Genomic DNA, 24,854 nt, shown 5'->3' with positions numbered 1-24,854 from the left:
AAGAGTTACTTAATTCTTTTGTGTCTTACATTTCTCATATGAATCACACAGAGGTTCTGTTGATAAATGCTTTCCTTCCCGAAATAGCCTTGATGGCATTGTCTACACAAATGATGGCTGTCACCGAGTGAGCAGTTAATTATTAGAAATTGAACAAAATCAAAATGCAACTGTTCATATGACAAACTTGTGGAACAATTTGAATTATGTTTCACGTTTATTAATCTCAATTAAATAAAATAATCACAAAACATTTATGTGAAAAAATACTTTTTTTTTATAGAAAATAAAACCCTTGGAACTGGGAGCAACCTCAACAATGGTATCTGCAACACAAAATTTTTTTTGGCTGTCAAATGTGTACCTTCTAGCACAATAAGGCTATGTGCACATGCTGCGGATTTACCGTGGATTTTGCCGTGGATTTGCCGTGGATTTGCTGCAGAAAATGTGTCTAACATTCCTGCAGTCATTCCCCAGCAAATCCTATGGGTTTTAAAAAATGCTGTGATCACACTGCGTTTTTTTATACCCGCAGATTTACCCGCAAGTTTTTCGCTGCAGAATTAATGAGCATGCCACTTCTTTTCTGCAGGTACCTGCGGTTTTTGCCATAGATGATGAAAATCCGCAGGCACCAACCTGTGGAAAATTGGCGGTAAATCTGCGGTAAATCCACGGCAAACCGCGGTAAAACCGCATGTGGATTTCGCTGCGGTTTTGATGCGTTTTTTTACCGCGGGTGCGTGATTTTTTAAGAGGGTCTGAATTTCCCTTCAGAAAAAGTCACTTTCTAATGCGCACATGGCCTAATACTTCCAAGAATACTCTGAAATATATAGATGGTAGTGTGATAGAGAAATGCATCTCTATCACATTAACAAGATAACCTGAAATGTACTAGTAAGTACAGTAGGTTGTAAATGTCAAAGTAAGGTTCACATAAATGCTAGAACCCAAAAGCCCATGTATGAGCTTTGGACACCTAAGATGCTGTAACCTAATTCACAGGGCATCCTTCCTTAGGCCACTTTGATAAGTGCCACTGCTTACTAAGGTCAACTCATCATGTCTGACAGTGTCTGTTCAGAGGCAGATTTGATAGTCGGTCTGATATTTATTAGTATACACAAAAAAGGACATTTGATTGTCTATGCAAAGTAAAAAAATGTTTTATGCGCAGTATATATTTTTTATTTGATAACATGGGCAGCGTCATGAATCTTCTTTGCAGAGCATCTTGCACAATAGGAGATGCTCTGCTGTGTTTTTCTGGACTACTGAGCTGGTAATGTCACGATTCCTCTGTGCAATGCATCTTGGACATGAAGAGATGCTCTACTGTGCTTTCCTGGGCTGCTGAGCTGGCAGGTTGATTGATTGCTCAAGTATTTCATCTTCCTGGTAATTTATCTGCTTCTTTACTGAGCATGCTCTCACAGAGCCTTTGTTTCTGCTAGTGTTCTGATCATTGTTTTTTGACCCCAGACTTTGTTTGACTCCTCTCTAGAGATGAGCGTGGTTCGGTTCGAGTTCGGTTCGTCGAATGGAGGTCCCTTTCGAGTTCGGTTCGTCGAACGTTCGACGAACCGAACTCGAACCGCATAGGAAACAATGGCAGGCATTCACAAACACATAAAAACACCTAGAAAACACCCTCAAAGGTGTCCAAATGGTGACAAACAACTCACAACACAACACAAACACATGGGAAAGTGACAAGGACACATAATCATGCGAAAAAAAAAGAGCTGGACAAGGAAAAAGAGGAGGAGACACAGATATAGGCATGGCACGCCCTTCTAAAATCATGTAAAACACCGCAAGGTGACTCCAAGCGGAGTCTCCCTTCTTTCCAAAAATTGGGCCCCACAGACACACCCACCCCTTCAGTGGCAGCAGTTGTGCCCCAGTTGTACACTTCACAGCTAGATTTGCATCAAGCACATTCAAAAATACGCCATTCTTAACCGTCCCCAGGATGACACCGGGGTAGGTAGCAAAGTCTTTCCTGATCCCAGCTCTGTTCATCTTGGCTCCTTTTTAAAAACACTGTAAGCAAGGGTTACTCCAAGCGGAGTCTCCCTTTTTTCCAAAAATTGGGCCCCACAGACACACCCACCCCTTCAGTGGCAGCAGTTGTGCCCCAGTTGTACACTTCACAGCTAGATTTGCATCAAGCACATTCAAAAATACGCCATTCTTAACCGTCCCCAGGATGACACCGGGGTAGGTAGCAAAGTCTTTGCTGAACCATGACTTGTTCATCTTGGCTCCTTTTAAAAAACACAGTAAGCAAGAGTCTCCCTTTTTTCCAAAAATTGGGCCACACAGACACCCCATCAGTGGCAGCACTTGTGCCCTAGTTGCAAACAGGATGTTTTGATTTGCATCAAGCACATTCCAAATCCACAAGCATTTACTCTCCCCAGGATGACACCAGGGTAGTAAATTCCTTGTGGATCCATGACTTGTTCATTTTGATGAACGTTAGTCTGTCCACATTGTCACTGGACAGACGCGTGCGCTTATCTGTCAGCACACACACAGCAGCACTGAAGACACGTTCAGAGACAATGCTGGTAGCTGGACACGACAAAATCTCCAAGGCGTAAGTTGAGAGCTCTGGCCATTTTTCAAGATTTGAAGCCCAAAATGAGCAAGGCTCCATTTGCAAAGTCATGGCATCAATGTTCATTTGGAGATACTCCTGTATCATCCTCTCCAGCCGTTGACTATGTGTCAGACTTGTTGTCTCTGATGGCCTTGCAAAGGACGGTCAAAAAAAATTATGAAAAGATTCCATAAAATTGCTGTTACCAGCACCAGATACGGTGCTACTGGTACGGGTAGACTGTTGAAGATGACGAGACCGTCCCATGTTTGTCAAGTTACAACTGGGAGATTCACTCCCTGCACCTGCACGGTTGTTTGGTGGAAAAGCCGAGCTAAGATCGAGTAACAGCTTCTGCTGATACTCCTGCATACGTGCGTCCCTTTCTATGGTTTGAATTATGTCACAAAATTTGGACTTGTACCGGCGATCTAATAGTGTGGCAAGCCAGTAGTCATCATCACTTCTAATTTTGACAATACGAGGGTCATGTCGGAGGTAGTGCAGCAAGAAGGCGCTCATGTGTTTTGTGCAGCTATGCGGACCAAGTCCACGCTGTGTTTGTGGCATAAAGGTGCTAACCCTTCTTTATTCCTCTGACATCTCCCCCCAACCTCTTTCAACTGAAATTTGACCAAGGTCTCCCTCATCCGCTGAGTCTTTCATGTCCATGGACAGTTCATCCTCCATTTCTTCATGTTCTCCTGCACCTTCCTCAACAGTTCGCCTGCTACCATGCGCCCTTGTTGATCCCTGTCCTCCATGGTCCCATGCCTGCCGCATTGGTGATGATGAACGTCTGGACCTTGGTGATGTTGTTGTCCCTTGCGCATATGAATCCTCCTGTAGTTCCTCCCCTTCCTGTTGTCCCACCCCCTGACTACGAATAGTGTTTAGCGTGTGCTCCAGCATGTAAATGACTGGAATTGTCATACTGATAATGGCATTGTCAGCGCTAAACATATTCGTCGCCATGTCGAAACTGTGCAGAAGGGTGCATAGGTCCTTGATCTGAGACCACTCCATCAGACTTCTGGAGCGATGCAAGTCGCTCAGCTGTGGCGGTTGAATGGCGGAAGTGAGCAGACAGTTTTTGTGCCCTGGTCAGAAGGCCATCTAGGCCGGGATAGTGTGTGAAAAATTGCTGGACAACAAGGTACAACACGTGAGCCATACAAGGCACGTGTGTCACCTTGCCCAGGCGAAGGGCCGCACCCAGGTTTGCAGCATTGTCGCACACGGCCTTACCAGGCTGCAGGTTGAGCGGAGACAACCATTTATTAAACTCGGACCGCAGAGCTGACCACAACTCCTCAGCTGTGTGACTCTTATTCCCAAGACATGTCAAGCTAAAGACCGCCTGATGCCGTTGTGCTCTGCTGCCAGCATAGTAATGAGGGGTGCGTGATTCCTTCAGCGCAGTGAGAACACTGGTGGCCTGACCAGGCAGGCTTGGGGCGGAGGTGGAGGACCCAGATGAGGTGGAGGAGGCAGAAGCAGTGGCGGAACTTGGACAGACAGAGGATTGACACACAAGTCGTGGAGACGGCAAGACTTGTGCAGCAGACCCTTCACCATCTATCACCATATTTACCCAGTGCCCAGTCAGCGACATGTAACGTCCCTGTCCATGCTTACTGGTCCAAGTATCGGTGGTGAAATGCACCCGTTGACACACAGAGTTTCTCAAGGAAGCGGTGATGTTGTGTGTGACATGCTGGTGTAGCGCGGGCACACCTTTTTTAGAGAAGTAGTGGCGACTGGGCATCTGGTACTGGGGCACAGCGACAGACATAAGGTCTCTAAAATCCTGTGTGTCCACCAGGCGGAAAGGCAGCATTTCGGTAGCCAAGAGCTTACAGAGGGATAAAGTCAACCTCTTAGCTTTGTCATGGGTCGCAGGAAATGGCCTTTTATTTGTCCACATCTGAGGGACAGAGATCTGGCTGCTGTGTGTAGACGGTGTTGAGTAGGGTGTCCCTGGAAAAATGCAGCTTTGTGAGGAAAGTGCAGGCGTAGACGTTTTTGATGTTGCCTTCATCCAACGTTGGTGCTATCGATGTCTGAGAGAGCTGTGCACACGCACTTGTTTCCCCTTCCAAACCAACTGACGACCTACCAAGCAAACTGCGTGTTGCGGTTACAGTGGTGGAAGTTGTGCGTGGAAAACCAGGTGTGACAGCTGTCCCCACAGTCCTAGAAGATGAAGAGCGCACGGATGCACTAGAAGGGGCCGGCGGTGGATGGTTTGCTCCGCTAGGCCGCATTGCAGCACGGTGAGCTTCCCACCGGGACATATGATATTTATTCATGTGACGATTCATGGAAGAAGTTGTCAAACTGCTGAGGTTTTGACCTCTACTAACAGAATCATGACAAATTTTACAGATCACATAATTTGGGCGATCTTTTGCTATGTCAAAAAAGGACCAGGCTAGGCAAGCCATAGAGGGCATGCGACCTGTTGATCCACCCCGACTAGTGCTCAGAGGCAGAGTGGTGGCTGAGGATGCAGTTGTAGACGTGCTACCAGTACTCCGACTCTGTCCAGTAAGGCGCAAGGTAACTTCGTCATCAGTTGCATCCTCCTCCACCACCTCTGTTGACCTCCTCGAGTGCCTGACTGTGGGTTGACAGTAGGTGGGATCTAGAACTTCCTCATCAATTGTTGTGTTTGCACTCCCCTCACCCTCAGACCGAGCCTCTTCTTGCCCTGACCGAATATTTAAGTTGTCATCCCAATCTGGTAGCTGCGTCTCATCGTCATCAGTATGTTCCTCATTGTCTATAACAACAGGTGTTACAGTTGGTGAAAAAGGGTCAACATTATGCTCAGACACTTGGTCCTTACGGCTTGAATCAGAGTCACAAAGGTTCTGGGCATCACTGCAGACCATTTCCTGGTCTGTACTCAGTGTAGCTTGGGAGCAGACCTCTGATTCCCAGGCTATAGTGTGACTGAACAGCTCTGCAGACTCAGCCATCTCAGCTCCACCATACTGTGCAGGGCGGATGGAGACTTCAGAGCTGGGAGAAAGCAAGTTTGATTGGGATGACAACTCCGAGGACTGGTGTTTTTTGGATGCAGTAGTTGAGGTGGCGGAGAGGGCACTTGTTGGACCACTTGAGATCCATTCAAGCATTTTCCTTTTTTGGCCATCATCTACCTTTGTTCCAGTTGTCCGTGTCCGTAAAAAAGGGAGCACATCGGATTGTCCACGGTAAGTAGTAGACATCTTACTTTTGCTGGAAGATGGTCTATCTTCAGCAGATGTTAATGGAGCTTTGCCACCTTCCCCACGGACAAACCCTTTTTTTCCTTTTCCAACACGCCTCTTAAGGCCCTGTCACACACAGAGAGAAATCTGCGGCAGATCTGTGGTTGCAGTGAAATTGTGGACAATCAGTGCCAGGTTTGTGGCTGTGTACAAATGGAACAATATGTCCATGATTTCACTGCAACCACAGATCTGCCAAAGATTTATCTCTGTGTGTGACGGGGCCTTTACCCTTTCCACCAGCATCTGTCATTTTGCCACTCATTTTGATTGCGACAAGATTGTGCACTTAAAATGTGGTAGTAAAAATTGAGAGGTGGTGTAGATTGCAGCGGTGGTCTATCTTTATTAACAGCAGAATAAACAACAATAATTATCACTGACAATGCAACTACGGCCCTTAAACTGGCAGCAGTGTTTGTTAGTATAATGGCTTAGTAACAATGAGTTTGAGTGTGCAATGCAGGCAGAGGTGCTGCAAATATCTTTGCACTTGTGGGATGATACAGAAGTCCAACAGCCACGTTTAGGATGCCACTAAGTTCACTCAGTGTTTGCTAGTATAATGGCTTAGTAACAATGAGTTTGAGTGTGCAATGCAGGCAGAGGTGCTGCAAATATCTTTGCACTTGTGGGACAATACAGAAGTCCAACAGCCTGGCTTAGGATGCCACTAAGTTCACTCAGTGTTTGCTAGTATAATGGCTTAGTAACAATGAGTTTGAGTGTGCAATGCAGGCAGAGGTGCTGCAAATATCTTTGCACTTGTGGGACGATACAGAAGTCCAACAGCCACGTTTAGGATGCCACTAAGTTCACTCAGTGTTTGCTAGTATAATGGCTTAGTAACAATGAGTTTGAGTGTGCAATGCAGGCAGACGTGCTGCAAATATCTTTGCACTTGTGGGACGATACAGAAGTCCAACAGGGAAGGAAGACAAGAAAAAAAAAAAAAATGGCGATCGCCATTATCCATACAGCAGTGATCTGAATGCGCTGTTCCCGCACACTATATACTGAAATTTCATAATAGTGTGAGTCACAGAGTGACTTACACTATTACAGCGGAAAGCCAGCTAGTAATTAGCTGGTCTTTTTGCTGCTAGAACCGTTCTCGAACGTATCTAGAACTATCGAGCTTTAGCAAAAAGCTCGAGTTCTAGTTCTATCTAGAACTGCCCCCAAAATCACTCGAGCCGCGAACTGGAGAACCTCGAACCACGAACCGCGCTCAACTCTACTCCTCTCTGCCCGCTCCCTATTCCTGTGCGACCTCCTCGCTTTAGACCTCGGACCGTTACCTGACCACGTCTTAGTTGACTTTCTGAATCTATTACGTGCCTTCCTGGAATTCTGACCCCTGGATTGGGACCTGACTATACGTCTGTGTACTCCCTGTATCCATATGTGTCCTCCTGTTACCAGGTCCTGACTTTCCTGATTACTCTTCTGTTTGTACAACCCGTAAGTAGTGACTGTATTACATTTATGCCTCTGTGTACTCCCTGTATCCATATCTGTTCTCCTGTTACCAGACCCTAGCTTTCCTGACTACTCTTCTGTTTGTACAACCCGTAAGTAGTGACTGCATTACAGGCAGTTACATTGTAAGGCAAGACAAGTATTGTGCCTGCTAACCCAGTAATAATGTCACTTGAATGCACTATTAAAACAAATGATTCTCCCTGAGCTCCCATAAAAATTAATAATGTCCCGAACACCGTGTCTAAAAAAAAGTAATACTGCCAGGTTTGTACATTATAATCACCTAATCTCAGTGACCCAATCCTTTTAAACTCTACACGAAGCAGACCAGAACAGGTGGCTTGATGTCATGGCGTCATTGTGGTATCTGCATTGGGACGCTGATAGCTTGTGGGCCATAGTCCTATAGTAGCCTGCACCCTACAGGATGAGGAGTGATGGAGAACTTGACAGCAAGTGTAATGCACCTGGAGTTCCTTGACACCGAGCCAGAGGTTCTTTAAATGTGAACTACCTGGGATATATCAATGACACTTCTACTCTTTTTTCCTTTGGAGTATTTGCACCTCTAAGAATTTTGTACCCAGTGCAACTGCTTGTGTGTCACCCCTCCCCAAAAAAGACAAAAACTTTGCTACTGGCAATGGGGATGGATACAATTTCAGAGGAATATATTGTGTGTATGTCAAATGATGGACACTAAAATGATCTGAACTTGTCATCTAATTCATTTGTTAAGTTTGTATAGAGCTGAGCATCTCAAATAAATTTCCTTGTACATTTTCACAAAGATGAACAATTATAACTTTTGATACATAAGTTGAATTGTTATGCATACTATTGAGAAACACAGTGGTATATAATATAATATACTGTATTCCAAATGTATCTGAAAAAGCCTAATGTTCGTTTTGTTATATGCAATCCAGATACAGTCAATATTAGAAGCAATAGAGCTGTTTTTCAGCATCTGGACAGTGCGGATAAGAGCTCTGTTCCACCACAAACACAGATTGTTTTTTCTGATTAAAACTAATGGCTATACTCTGGATGAAAACAATGCACTGTTGACTTTTGTCTGAAGTTACAAAACGCATTCAGCTCCTAATCTGCTTGACAACGTGTTTGATTCTTATTTTATGTGGAAAACCTGCGGGGTAATTGAAGAACACCAGATAAAGTCTTCTTTAATATGGCAACATAAATCTAACAGTGAAGTGACATGCATACAAAGACTGCACTTCTTTACTATCACAGCGTCCAATGTCTGTGCCATTTATTAGCCAAACTGTGAATAGGCAATGAAAGGCCAATTTATATGTTACGGCAGGAGATGTATTACAATGGCCTTAAACATTGATTGCCTCAGATGGCCTATTCTTGATCAGTATATGCACACATAAAATAGCAATAATGGGGGGTTCTCTTATCAGATTTTAGATATTTCCTGGGACTGTCTGCAGCCATTAACCTTGCACATTATCTGACTTAGTGATTAGTATAGGGCACATAAACCCATATTGATAGCAACCTTTTTGGTTAAAATAGCACGCTGAATTATTATACTCTAGTTTTTGCTGACTCCGCGATACAAATGATAGTGTTATGCTAGTAGCGTGAAATTGCTAATTTGTCATTTCTTTCACTGTGCAGTCAATGATGTGGTACTAATGAATGAGGCACATAATTGTGCAATTGTGAATTGTACTTTTTTGTATGGCTATATTAAGAGGCACAGAATGTCAGCGATGTCTTTGTTTGCTAATTCACTTCAGATATCAATTCTGAGCAAGGAGATGATCACAAATATTGTACCTATTTATCTTAAAGTCGCACAATGGAAAGTTCTTAGCCTACCTCAGCTTTTGTTCTGCTGAATGGAAATTTTAAAGTGTGCCATTGTTAACAAAATTAACAGTTTGTCTGGAACAGTTTACGGTAGAGGCCATGAGTACAAAGTGCACTTTATGGAATGGAAGTGAAAGACACTGAAAGCTTTTTGAGATTTAAACTGCATAGAGTATGGCACAAAATGCAAATTCTCATATTGAATTTTCTTATTACATTTTCTAGTATTTGTAACTGCTATTAACTATGTGGGAATGTTACTTTTATACTCTTGATGTTTACTTTCGAAGTACAGTCAACATTTTTTAATAACATCTTTTTTTCTGAGTTTATATTTGTTGAGGCTATTAGGGCTTTCATTGTAGATCTTACTTTACCTATCTTTGCCTTCAGTTGTAAGGGGGGAAAATACCAAATACTAGTAGTTAAGGGGAAACAATTCTACCCAAAAAACAGCTTCTCATTGACAGTGGGCACATACACTGGCATATAGTCAGCATATAACTCTAGAAAAAAAGGGTTTGTCTTCTTCGTACCTCAAGAGACAATTTGAATATTTCCCAGAGACTCCTCACCACTGACAGCCAGATTGGTTTGTCAGTCTCCGCAAAGAGAATACTTTTCTCCTGAGACCCCAGTAGATCTTTTCATTTATCCAGATCAGACCTCATACTTTGCATGCACTAACGAGGGACAATCATCCCGAAAACCGTGTCTGCAATTTAAGGTTCTGATCTGGCATAAATCCTAAGTCATATGAAAAGGCTCATTGGAGAGTCACTTTTTACTTTTAGGATTGCTACTTTCAATAGGTGGAGCTAGAGTTTGTCTCCTTCCTCCCAGAAGAGACAATTTGAATATTTCCCAAAGGAGCATTGCAGCTATAAGACTCCTCACCACTGATAGCGAGTTTGGTTTGTCAGTCTCTGCAAGAAGAATAGTTTTTCACTAGAGAAAAAAGGTGATCCAGCAACTCAACTAAAATATAAAAAACAAGTCTTTATTTCATACTATTAAAAAACCTTTGGTTGATCAGATGTGTAAATATATACAGTGCGTCTTACGCACTTAAAGCCCATCAGGGCTCTTAATCATAGGTTGTCTACGATTAAGAGCCCTAATGGGCTTGAAACGCGTAGGTCGCACTGTGTATATTTACACATCTGACCAACCAAAGGTTTTTTAATAGTATGAAATAAAGACTTGTTTTTTATATTTTGGATAAGTTGCTGGATCACCTTTTCTTCTGGAATTTCCTGTGCTGCGCCCTTGGACAAGGGGCTCGCTCTGTGCACCGTCCTCACCTTGGAGCCCACATCTATGGGGGGAACAGAAAATCCCTCTTTTTTTTCTTTCAGTTTATAAATCTGACGAGTGCTGTCCAATATTTTATCAGATAATGCTCAGCCCAATGTTATTCTATGGGGCAGTGTCAATCAGCGTTTTGTTTCTCAAGTCGATTTGGCATAAGAAAAAAATTGCTGCAAGTTGGGATTGGCATCTTGTCTTGGCTCACTCACATCAATCCAAGTCTATGGGTGCGTGTGAAATATCAGACTGCACTGAGATCCCATCCTTCTTCAGTCCAATATATATATGCCAAGACAAAAAATGGAGAAGATGGAGAGATTAAGCTCTGCTTCTTCTCCTCACCTGGGAACTGATTCTCGCATGCTGGAGAATCGGATCACAGTGAACGACACTTGGCTCACACTCGAGGCAGCATTTGACCCAGGTGTCATTAGCATATCATATCTGATGCTCTCACACCAGATGCTATACACTAGTATGAGTGCACCCTTAAATAGATTGCATGTACTGAAAGTATCTGAGCTAATGAATTTCTCTGCTCACAATTACTGGTGAATGGTTGCAGTGACATACAGATAATGAAATATAACAAGCTATTGGCGAGCAGGAGAATATATGAGTGGGTTCATTTTCATACTGAGCTTTAGAAAGAATTTGTTTCTGCATTGGCCTGATGACCATTTGTTGGTCACCAACAATATCAAAATTATTATTGATAAGAATATTTGACATGTGCATTAACGTTACTTTTTTTATTGTTTTACCACACAGAAACAATTTCTACGATACACAGATTCCATTATAATGAAACCCATCAACTTTCTATTTACATTCTTTCTACATACTTACATACCAAATACATTGTATGTGGTCAGAATACATAATAAAGGGTTTTTTTGTGTACTGTAGTTTTGTCTATCAGCCATAGTACCAGGCAGAGCCACTGCAAAATGTACAATTCAGTGGCAGGAAAATATTCAACTTATCATCTAGTCTGGTATCAGACTGCCACAATCAGATCACTAGGGAGAGGCCATCAATATTACACCACTGGAAAACTCAATTAAGTTAGACATTATTGCAGTTTTTTCGCACACTCTGGAACAATATAAATATTTTGCTATATGGAAACACAGTTACATAGCTAGATAGGTTGAAAAAAGACCTAGGTCCATCTAGTTCAACCAAATAGGTAGCCTGGGGTATGCAAATAAGAAACTTTTTTGGATGCAGTTTGTTAAAGTAATGTGATTTATCACTTACGGTTTTATTGGTTGCATTTTTAGTTGCACTTTTAACATTGCCAGTCATACAATTGACAGATAATCCATAGTGAATCCAAGCCAATAAAATACCTTCACCTCATAGAATAACATTAAACAAAACAAAGCAAAAAAACACAAAGAACTCAATCCCCAGTAATTGTGTATTTTTGATTCATAAGTGCATTTCTTGTTTCAGTCTTCAGACCTTTGCACCAAATTACAGGCATTGTGAGGAATTCACTGCTTTTAACCCCTTCACCACCGAGCCTGGTTTTCACCTTCATGACCAGGCCATTTTTTTTTTACAGTTAAAGGAGCCAGCATGATCTGAAAATGGCATGCATCATATAAAAAGTGCAAATGCACAGATTTATTTCAAATGTATTACAATAAAAAAATGAGATTTTTAGCAAATAATTGATTAATTCTTTGAGCCACCCCTGCCAACGTCACCACAAATCTCAATAGGGGGGTCCTACTCTATATTATGTATTTCATGTGCCATGCGGCCTCCTAGATAAAATTAAAAGCAGAACCATAATGGAGCATACATACCTGCAACCTGTATATAGCCGCTTCCATGTTACAAAAGAGGCAATTGTGGCACATGAAATATATAATATAGAGTAGGACCTCCCTATTGAAAGTTGCAGGTGTGGCTCAAAGAATTGATCAATTATTTGTTAAAAAAATCTCATTTTATATTATAGCACAGTTGGAATAAATCTGTGAATTTGCACTTTTTATATGATGCATGCCATTTTTCAGATCGTGCTGGCTCCCCTCTCTCATTTTTTTTTATTTTGACCAATGTCACTTTATAAGGTAAAAATTCTGGAATGTTTCAAAGGATCCCAGTGATAATGTTTTTTTCGTGACATATCGTACTTTGTGTTAGTGGTAAATTTAGGGCGATATTTCATGCATTTACTTGTGAAAATATTGGAAATTTGGCAAAAATTTTGAATTGAATATATTTCATTTTTTGGAAACTTCCAATTTGTATACCATTAAACCAGAGAGTTATGTCACACAAAATAGTTAATAAATACCATTTATCACATGCCTACTTTACATCAGCACCATTTTTAAAACATATTTTTTGGGTTATGAAGTTAAAATGTTTTAAACTTATCAGCAATTTCTATTTTTTCAAACAATGTACAAAATCATTTTTTAGGGACCATATTACGTTTGAATTGACTTTGAGAGGTCTATATGACAGAAAGTACCCAACAATGACACCATTCTACAAACTGCACCCCTCAATGTATTCAAAACCACATCCAACAAATTTATTAACCCTTCAGGTGCTTCACAGCAGCTAAAGCAATGTGAAAGAAAAAAGGAAAATTTTACTTTTTCCAACAAAACTGTTATTTTAGCCTCAATTTTTGCATATTTACAAGAGTAACAGGAGCAAATGTACCATAAAATTTATTGTGAAATTTTCCCTTAGAAGGCCAATTCCTCATGTCACAGAAAACTACTTTTTGGGGTCACCGCATAACTTGGAAGGGAAGGCACGCCATTTGAATTTTCAAACTCAAAATTAGCTAGAATCGTTAGCAGACGCAATATCGCCTTTGGGGAGCCACTGCTGTGCCTAAACAGTGGAATCCCCACAAGTGACCCGATTTTGGATACTAGACCCCTCAAGGAATGTATATATAAGTGTGGAGAGCACTTTGAACCTCAGTTGTTTTACAGAATTTTATAACATTGAGCCATGAAAATAAAATATCACATTTTTCCCATAAAGATGTTTTAGCTCCAAATTTTGTATTTTCACAAGGGTAACAGGGAAAAACACACCCTACAATTTGTTGTGCAATTTATCCTGAGTACAGTGATACCCCATATATGGTGGAAAATTACTTTTTGGGCACATGGCAGGGCTAGGAAGAGTGATATTTGTGTTTTGGAGAACCAATTTAGCTGAAATAGATTGCGGACGCCTTGTCACATTTGAAGATCCCCTGACATGCGAAAACAGCAGAAAACCCCCACAAGTGACCCCATTTTTACAAATTGCAAGCCCACAGTGAACTCATCTAGGGGTGCAGTGAGCATATTGAGACCACAGGTTGGTGTGTCTAAAAATGGTAATGAAGAAAAAAAATAATTACATTTTTACCATTAAAATGTTGTTTTAACCCCAGATTTCCAATTTTCACAAGGGGAATAGGTAAAAAAGGCCACATAAGTGTTACTTAAGTTTTTCTGAATGTGGCAATACCCCAGATGTGACTGTACCGTACTGTTTGGCTACACTGCAGGCCACAGGATGGAAGAAGCACCATTTGATTTTGTAGTACAGATTTTCTTAGAATAGTTAGGTTGGATCCATTATTAGAGCACCTCAGAACTGCAATAGCCCAGTCAAATTACCACATTTTGGAAATTACACCACTCTAGGAATTAATCTACGGGTGTAGTAACATATTTTTTTTGTCTGGAAAACACCCATGAAATCAAATGTAGTGAATGTTGTTGAATTAAAAATTGCAAATATGCCCCTGTAGTTCCCAGTACATTTTAATGCTTGTACATTGTGCCCAGCTCGTGCTTCTAGAGACACGAAAAGCATAAATTAAGCGGACTTCCTCGCTACAACAAGACCAAAAATGTGGACATTAACAGTGGTTTAGACACATTGTGGTGCCAAAAAAGGAGACAGGGTATTTGGATTTGGGAGTGCAAATTTTTCTGGATTTCTTTCTGGGAGGGACCTTAGTGCTTTTCCAGAGCCTTTGTGCTACCAGTAATGTGAAAGCCCCTATATTTCCGTTAACAGTTTTTTTGTGAGTTTATTTGAATGTTATTGGTAGTGATCTGGGGTACAGAATTTTTTGGATCAGTTCACCTGTATCCTGTGCTCTATGCTGAGTACTTTCCTCAGAATTACAATTTACATCTCCAAAATACATGACTCAGGTGAAACCTTCGATAGATCTATTCACTAACAAGGCAGCAGAGTTACTCCAGGCTCTATTTGGCCTCTGTTCAGCTATGTCCTTCTTATTAAAGGTGCACAAAACTGTTGTTGACTGTACGTTTGTGCACACCTAAAAAACAGGAGTTCAAAGTGACTTCCTTTGCCTCATCGCAGTGAATTTTCTGTTGGGAATTTTGTCTGAAACACATTTTTCACAGATTTATACATAATCCTTAATATAAGCACTGAGCATAGTGCATAGGATAAATGTGAGCCTAACCTCACTGCGATCATTAGAGGGCAGAATAGCAAATGAAGAGCAGTTGAAGAATTGGCTATATTACTACTTTTACACCACTCACTTTATGGTATAAGTGGTAAGGCTGTTTTATTCTTAAGGTCAGTATGATTACAGCGATACCAGATTTGTAAAGGTTTTTTTAGGTTTGGCTACTATCACACTACTTTTGCCGCCCTGAATTTTAAAGATTACAACTGATTGCTGGGAACTTAAACTATGCATCTTGTTTGTAGTGCGATCAAGAATAAAAAAAAAATATTGTACTATTAAAATCCTTTACTCCGGTATATCGAAAACTAAAAAATTCACAGTCGCATAGACTCTTGAGGTCCTGTACCTCCCCTTCACTTAAATCTATCTATTCTTTCTTATTCACTGAAACAATCACTACCTTATTCTATGTTCTTTAGTACTGCAGTACTACTACACCCCACTCTATGTTAGGGCTTTCATTCCCTATCCCTAATGTTGAGTTACCCTTTGTCCTCATATTCTAAAACTGTTAAACCCTGTTATGGCCAGTACTTGTCCTGCATCATTATTTATAAAGGCTGTGTAAGTACTCCATGATTGTCTGCGCTATATCCTGTGATGTAGTAGCTGCAAGGCATTATTAGGAAGCCGTACCAGATTTCATATGAGTCTACTGTTTTACTGGTGTAATTTTCAGCAATTTGTGAAATGCACTTTGTCATTTTTTTTTATTTATTTTTTTTAATCTGTGGAAATCAAATTGAAATTGTTCTAATTTTCAACCAGTAAATGTGTAAATTTTATGAAATTCAACTTGAAATCAATATGTATTGGATATTGCATTTTAAACTGATACAGTAAGCCAAAAACAGATCCTTTTCAAATGAAAGAAAGATGAATGGCTAATTGACTGATCCATTTTCCATAGCCTTCAATGTTTAAAAAATGTATCTAGCTAAAATATTTTTTTTTTAAACGGACAAAAAAGTTGTGTCTGCTGAATCTGTTCAAAATGATGACTACTGGACATGTGAACATAGTGTTAGCTGACATCTGACAGCTGACATCTGACTAGTCAGGTAATATAAACTAGTCTTCCAAAAGACTGATGGGGGAAATCCATTGGAGGCACAGAACATCTTGAATGGATGGTTAGAACTCTAAATAGGGACTAGATTTGGGTGTCATTCTTGGTCGCACTTGTTAGGGTGAGAATCCTGTTTAGAAGTCACATTGAGGTATAAGGCCACTTTACACGCTGCGACATCGCTAGCGATGTCACTAGCGATCGCACCTGCCCCCGTCGTTTGTGCGTCATGGGCAAATCGCTGCCCGTGGCGGACAAAATCGATAATGCGTGTCACAGGTACTTACCTGCCTAACAACGTTGCTGTGGCTGGCGAACAACCTCTTTTCTAAAGGGGCAGTTCGTGCGGTGTCACAGCGACGTCACACAGTAGGCAACCAATAGAAGCGGAGGGGCGGAGAGCAGCCGCATGAAGGTCACTTCTACCTCGCTGCCCGAGGACGCAGGTACGCTGTTGTTCGTTGTTCCCGGGGTGTCACACGTAGCGATGTGTGCTGCCTCAGGAATGATGAACAACCTACATCCCAGAAGATCAACGACATTTTGAAAATGAATGACGTGTCAACGATCAACGATGTGCTGAGTATTTTGGATCGTTAGCGGTCGCTCGTACATGTCACACGCAACGGCATCGTTAACGAGACCGGATGTGCGTCACGAATTCCGTGACCCCAACGACATCTCGTTAGCGATGTCGTTGCATGTAAAGCGGCCTATAGACTGCAGAGACAATTGTTTTATCAGCCTCCATATTACAAGGCAATTTAAATTAGACAAGCATAAAATATACCCAGTTTCAGTATTTCTCTTATCTGAGTCCTTTCTATTAAGTGGTACATTTTCTGAACATACTAGTCAAATTCTATTTAACTGCTTCAGGACCGTTGATGGTACATAAATGTCCGCCTCTGCTGGCCATTTTGGAGATCCGACTTTTATCAACGGTCTGCATTCAGGAGGGGATTGCGCCCCCCTGAATGCTGCCATCATTGGGTTTCCGGTGAAGAACGGTAGTTCTGCCCTGAGACATCACCAGGATCTGATTGGACTCCTGGTGATGTTAACCCATCGCTATCATCTATCTTCTGTGATCAATAGTGATCACTGCACATAGACGTTTCAGAGGTACAGAGAGCTGCTTCTCTTACCTCTCCCGGGTCTCCTGTGTCACGATCACACAGGACCTAGGATTGTCATGGTAACCGGAGGTCAAATGACTCCGGGTCTGCCCTCTATGGTGGCCTGTGAGATCCAGCCTGCAGCAGGATCTGACAGGTGATCTGAAGCCTAATGCTGCCAGTATAATGCATTGCTGTGCTGCTGCTGCATGGCAGTGCATTATACCAGCGATCAGAGTAAGAAAAGGGAAAGTCCCATATAGGGACCAGGTAAAAAAGCAAAGAAGAGTAAAAAAAAACCTTGCAATGTGTAAAAAAAAGACAAAAAAATATATCCAAAAATACATTTATTTATATAAAAACAAAAATAAACAAAAAAAGTACACATATTTGGTATCACCACATCCGGCCCGACCTGATCTATAAAACTGTCACACTATTTAACCCCTTCAGTGAACAGTTTTTAAAAAAAAAATGCAATGAAAAATGATTTTTCATCATACTGTAGAATAAAAGTGGAATAAAGCGCAATCAAAAACTTCAACATATAGTCCAGTCAAAATACAGTTTGACCTGGAACAAATTCCAAGAAAGCGTTTTATGATTTATTTTATAACTATTATATGTGGGGAACAACATATTAAAAGTTTTCCAAAAATTGATCACCACAAAGGTCCTAACATAAGACGATGACAGCCATCGCACTAAAAATAACGCATATTTCCCTTCTGTAGCTGTAGGTTACAGAAGAGTTTGCATTTTTTATACCATATATTTGCATATAACAATTTTTATACAAAGTTTTATACTAACTACATGGACAGGCGAGGTCATGACGTCATCAATGACGTCATGACATACATGCACATTTCTAAAAATTATAGAATTAATACACAGTGCATTTTAAGGGATACTTTGCACTCTACGACATCGCAGGTGCGATGTCGGTGGTGTCAAATCGAAAGTGACGCTCATCCAGCGTCGCTGTCGACATCGGAGTGTGTGAATCCTTTTTACTACGATTAACAAGTGCAAAAGCAGCGAAATCATATGATCGGTGTAGTGTCGGGCATTTCCATAATTTCGGAAGGACCGATGTTACGATGTTATTCTTCGTTCCTGCGGCAGCACACATCGCTGTGTGTGAAGCCGAAGGAGCGAGGAACATCTCCTTACCTGCATCCCGGCTGCAATGAGGAATGACGGAGGTGGGCGGGATGTTTACGTCCCGCTCAAATCTGCCCCCCTGCTTCTATCGGCCGCCTGCCATGTGACGTCGCTGTGACGCTGCACGACCTGCTCCCTTAGGAAGGAGGCGGTTCGCCGGCCAGAGCGACGTCGCAGGGCAGGTAAGTCCATGTGAAGCTGCCGTAGCGATAATGTTCACTACGGCAGCAATCACAAGATATCGCAGCTGGGGCGGGGACTATCGCGCTCGGCATCGGCTTGCGATGTCGTAGTGTGCAAAGTACCCCTAAGACCTACTTCATCGCTGAATAACTATGTCAGGTCAATAGTCACTATTTTCATCATGAGACACTGCTTCCTCACTCATATTGTCACAATGCCCTTCTTGACATGGTCCGCATACCCGTGAACAGGTAAGTCCGTGTCTTTTGCAAGTGCACTGAAGTGTACTACAACCACGAGAACAATTGCAGTGAATTATTTTCAGAAGTGTTTCTGGCGCGGGTGAAGTAACCATCATCACTGGAATTAGACTGTTGTTCTGCAATTCCCATCCTCATTCAGTAGTATCCATGGCCTCACCATTGTCCATCCAAAGCATCACTTGGAGGTAAGTCTGAAGGGCATGATACTTCGTTGCAGAGGAGGTCGGTCGCAGTCGTTTAGGTGTAACAAAGATTTTGGCTGAACCAACTTTATCTTTATCTTTAAACTCCCTTTATCCGAGTAGAAATAAAGCTTGTTGCCATCGCTGGTTGACGCGTGATGAAGTAACAACATCAAAAAGATCTGTATCTTCGCCAATGAGACTAGTACTTTTGTTGGATGACATTGACACTGCTGCCTTAACAATCTCCACATCTGTATTCCCCTCTGATTGTATTATGTGGCAACTTCTGTCATTTATGCGCTGTGAAACGAGATTGATAAGAGACTGTTTATTCTCCACATTCAAAAGGAAGTCCTCCTTTTTCCCGACAAATTTCGTTCCTTCAGCAATGTTCACTTTGTTACTTGTTCGATTTTTGCGCTGTCGCTGATGGGTAATGTCCTTAGTGTTTGGTCCTCCAATGTAACCATCAAATACTATTGTAGCCTTACCATAGTGCTTTACTGTGAAAGATGCATAGTCTTCAGCGATTGAACAATATGTCTTTCTTTCTGACCACTTCAGTCAATGGAGAAGAGAACCTCCGTCAAGAACATAATGTTCCACTTCTGGTACATCCTTGCCAGGGTCTTGGCTTTCATTGACCGCTTGTACTTAACTGAAAACAGTGATTGACCCTCCATTGTTGCCACTATTTCTCTGCCAATGGTGAACAGGTTATGGACATTCACATCCTTATTTGCATTGACACCGGTGATAATGTTGCGAAGAGACACTTCATCAGAGAAAGGTGAAAAGGTCTCGAGTTTATCTGCAATTTTCTCCAGGTCTTCACAATCTCTTCTGGTCCTTGACGTTCTTGTCTCCTTGTGTTGTTCACTGGTGACAAAGCTCTGGCGAGTGAAACCCTGCATTGCATCACTATAGGAAGAGTACACTGGCACCGACAGAGTCCACAAGGCCCTCTGATGTTCGGACATTCCACTTCCTCTGGTGAGTAGAGTTGAGCGCGGTTCGCGGTTCGAGTGATTTTGGAGGGTGTTCTAGATCGAACTAGAACTCGAGCTTTTTGCTAAAGTTCGATAGTTCTAGTTACGTTCGAGAACGGTTCTAGCAGCAAAAAGCGGGGCTTTTTACAGCTACAGTGTGCAGGGAGCCATCACTGGCAGCCTGCCAGAAGCTGGTAACCAAGATAAACATCGGGTATCCAAGCAAAGCGCTTTGGTTAGTAACCCGATATTTATCCTAGTTACGTGTGCAGGAAGCCGACACTTCCCCGCTCAGCTCGCTCCGCCCCCTCCTGCACGCGGCATGTACACATACACACACACACACACACTCACACTCACTTGTCCCCAGCCATGCAGTCCACGACACTGACGTCCTCAGCGCCACATGACCCCGCTAGGCTCCACCCACTTCCCACTCCGCCCCCAGCACACATGGCTCAGCCCACCTGGCACTCTGCACACATGGTTCTGCTAGTCTCCGCCCACCTGGAACTCTGCACACATTACCCCGCTAGGCTCCGCCCACCTGGCACTCTGCACCCATGGCACTGCTAGGCTCCGCCCACCTGGCACTCTGCGCACATCGTCCCGCTAGGCTCCACCCACCTGACACTCTGCATACATTACTCCGCTAGGCTCCGCCCACCTGTCATTCTGCACACATGGTCCTCTAGGCTCCACCCACCTGGTACTCTGCACACATTGCCCCGCTAGGCTCCGCCCACCTGTCACTCTGCACACATTACCCCGCTAGACTCCGCCCACCTGACACTCTGCACCCATTACCCCGCTAGGCTCCGCCCACCTGGCACTCTACACACATTACCCCGCTAGGCTCCGCCCACCTGGCACTCTGCACACATTACCCCGCTAGGCTCCGCCCACCTGGCACTCTGCACACATGGTCCCACTAGGTTCCGCCCACCTGGCACTCTGCACACATGGACCCGCTAGGCTTCGCCCACCTGGCACTCTGCACACATGGTCCCGCTAGGCTCCACCCACCTGGCACTCTGCACACATGGTGCTGCTAGGCTCCGCCCACCTGACACTCTGCACACATTACCCCCCTAGGCTCCGCCCACCTGGCACTCTGCACACATATAGAATGTAAAAATATACAGAGGAAAAAACGGGTATATGCCACGCTTAAAAACCACTAAGGTGGAAATAATGTGAAAATTTCTATTTTATTTACAGCATTCCTTCGCGTTTCAGAGACAAAGACCGTCTCCTTCTTCAGGGAAAAAAGAAATCATACAGACAGTCAAAAGCTGGTATCTTATAAAGGATCCATACTGCCACGTTGACAGCTATGACGTCAATCGCCCCTCAGGATTGCAGGGTGATGACTCATCAGCACGTGGAGACAACAGACACATGAAGGAAAAAGAAAAAAAAAATATATATATATATAAAATTTCCATATCGTTACTCATTCATGATTTATCTTAGAAAGGATATTTTTAATAAAAATTGTAAAAAAAGAGTTTTGTTGTGTTTATTTCTTGTGAAAAAAAAGGGATATTTAGGAGCTTGAAAGGAAAAAAGAAGAAAAAAAGGAAAAAAAAAGGGGGGTACGAACCTATGGGTCATATACTGGAGAGGAGGAGGGGTGAATACCCAACCATTGTTCTAAAGCAGCAGACAATCCAATTTGACTACGGGCTGATATGTGATTAGAAGGGAAATAAAGCCGTGATTAGTGAAATGATTCAGATTTACAGCTGAAAGAAAGGTAATGGAACCTATTGCGTGCTGTTAAGGTCCAGTCACACATGACGAGATCGTGAACGAGATCGCTACTACGTCACACTTTCTGGATCGTTTATGAGTCGTTGTTGAAATCGCATGTTGGGTGTCACACATAACGAGTTTATGAACGAGCATGCGTCCCGTAAAACGATCTTTCAAATCGCTGGGACCCTGTCACACAGCTACTATGTTAACGATTCCAATCCCATTAGGGGCGTAGTAAAATGCAGTGAGTCACGTAGGCGTGCATTTGTGTCGCCTTTTCCGCTTTCATTGGCGGCCAATACTGCGTTCTGATTGGGCGGCCGGGTGGGCGTCGCTTTTTCCACCCCCTCCGCTCTGATTGATAAGGACCCTGTCACACAGCTACTATGTTAACGATTCCAATCCCATTATGCAGTGAGTCACGTAGGCGTGCATTTGCGTCGCCTTTTCCATACCCCCCTCCGCTTTCTTTGGCGGCCAATACTGCGTTCTGATTGGGCGGCCGGGCGGGCGTCGCCTTTTCCACCCCCTCCGCTCTGATTGATAAGGACCCTGTCACACAGCTACTATGTTAACGATTCCAATCCCATTATGCAGTGAGTCACGTAGGCGTGCATTTGCGTCGCCTTTTCCATACCCCCTCCGCTTTCATTGGCGGCCAATACTGCGTTCTGATTGGGCATGCAGGGGGCGTATCTAGCGGTTAAATTTTGGATCGCGTCCACCCTTTGTCACTTCTTTTGCGCTTTGCTTTGAGATAGAACCTGCGTCTCCACCCTGATTCCTTCGTCCATTGTACCCGGTCGCTTTGTTGGTGTGTTTTTCGGATCGAAGCCGCAGTTGCACCTGGAGTATCCTTGCAGTGCTCTCGAGTGTCGGTGAGATCGTATTTGCGATTCCGCTTGGATTCTACATTGATATACACTTCTTTGAAAAGGTAGGTCTTTTTTCTTGTTGGGGGGGGGTGGGCTTTTTTTTTAATAATGTTCTTGCTGTTAGATATATGTTAATATTTATTATGTGAGTTAATTAAAGTTGCTGGCTTTTATCTGTGTGTGTATAATGCCTTTTAAAGAGGGGTCTCTCCATAGTGCTGTTTGTAATGTGTCCTATCCTAGCATTGCTGGCTCTTTTGTCTCTCATTAAATAAAATATAGAAATGTGGCACTCCTTCTATAGTCGCTGGTGCTTGGATAGGGTCCCACCCCAGATCAAAAAATGAAAAAAATCCAGCACTCAAAGCATTTAACTGAAATTGTTTTATATTTTATTCATGGATCTCTGTAATTATTAAAGACGTTTCGGTCATCCGACCTTCATCAGTTTACACAGAAAAGGTTCTGTAGAAATATATGAAAAAGCTGGACCAGAGGAAAAAGCTGCCCGTCCCGGTCTGCAGTCAATGTCACATACTGTCTACAGAACCTTTTCTGTGTAAACTGATGAAGGTCGGATGACCGAAACGTCTTTAATAATTACACAGATCCATGAATAAAATATAAAACAATTTCAGTTGAATGCTTTGAGTGCTGGATTTTTTTCATCTTTTGTCTCTCAGCTACAGCCGCCATTTTGTGTTTCTGCCACACATAGGGGGCGGCCATTTTAGTCTCTGCCACACCATAACCAAAAATTGTGATCGGTTGATTGCAACTTCTTTTATGTTTACATATAAATTTTTCATTCTTTATTTCAGATGGCTTATTATAACAAAGAAGACTTTGTGCGTGAGCTGCTGGAATTGTATAAATCACTGCCCTGCTTGTGGAGAATCAAATCCACAGAATATTCAGACAGAATAAAAAAACAAGCCGCCTATGCCCAACTGGTGGAGCTTTTTAAAAAATACAGTGGAGGCGAGGCGGTGGATGTCAAAGTAGTAAAAAAGAAGATACAAGGCTTGAGGACTGTATATAAGAAAGAAGCAAATAAGGTGGACAAATCAAAAAAGTCAGGGGCCGGCACTGACCAGGTATATGTTTCTCCCTTGTGGTATTTCAATCTCCTGGAATTCACAAGGGACCAGGAGCTACCACGAATGATGGAAAGCTCCTACCAAAGAAACGTAGACCTGGAAGCAGACATTGAAAACGATGACATCCCGATCGATGACAACACCTCCGCTGTTTTAGATGTAAGTACCTTATTTGCTTCACGTTACATAGTATTCAAACTTTTTATGTACATGCCATTGAGGAACACAAAATAGTAACTTATTGTTACCATGATTTATTGTGCAGTTTGGAAATGTTATCCCTTCCAGTTCAGATAAGTACACTCCAATACAATTTTGTCACACTTTAATTAAATTTACTAACTATTAATGTATGACTTTTAATTAACATTTATTTTTCTGTTCCCGCAGAACCCTCAGACAGATATGGTGAGGCCCCAATTGAATGAGAACCCCACCACATCGAGCGAGCCTATTGTGGAGGATAATGAGGCACCTGCACCCTCAGGTGAAATGCGGCGAAGACAGTTACGCAAAAAGAAGGCCAACACCCCTGTGACATCGGCTGAATTTTATTCTTTGGCAACCCAACTGCTATCACAGCCAAAAAGCACCCCAGTGGATAGCTTTGCCGCATTTGCATCGGACAGACTCTGCAAATTGGATTCCACACAGAGGGAGCAAGCCGAAAGACTGATGTTGGAAGTCCTAAGAAAGGCAGGCCGAGGAGAACTTGATGACAATGACACGATATGCAAGTTAAACCAGCCCCATCATTCTTCGACATGGATTCCTCGCCAGCCCCTGCAAAGTACACCAAACAGGATGCATCCACCACGCTTGCAGCTTGACCACCCCCCACAGTATCCCCCCCCACAGTTTCCCCCCCAACATTATCCCAGGTATTCAAATGATTCATTTTTAAGCCAACTGTCATCTCCCACCCGGCCTGAATATGTCAACCAATATGAAGACGGCCACTAAATTTTGTTATTGTTGTTGTTTTGTTATTTGAGATTAATTTTAATTGATTGTTATATTTTCATTGTAATAATAAATTTATGTTGGTTCAATCTTGCTGCCTGCGTTACTTAATTCAGCATATGGTTGTGATGCCCTGGCAAAACACGGTAG

Source organism: Anomaloglossus baeobatrachus, chromosome 2, assembly GCF_048569485.1.
Source record: "Anomaloglossus baeobatrachus isolate aAnoBae1 chromosome 2, aAnoBae1.hap1, whole genome shotgun sequence".
NCBI lineage: Eukaryota > Metazoa > Chordata > Amphibia > Anura > Aromobatidae > Anomaloglossus > Anomaloglossus baeobatrachus.
The sequence above is the reverse complement of the archived record's forward strand: the minus strand, read 5'-3'. Positions refer to the sequence as shown.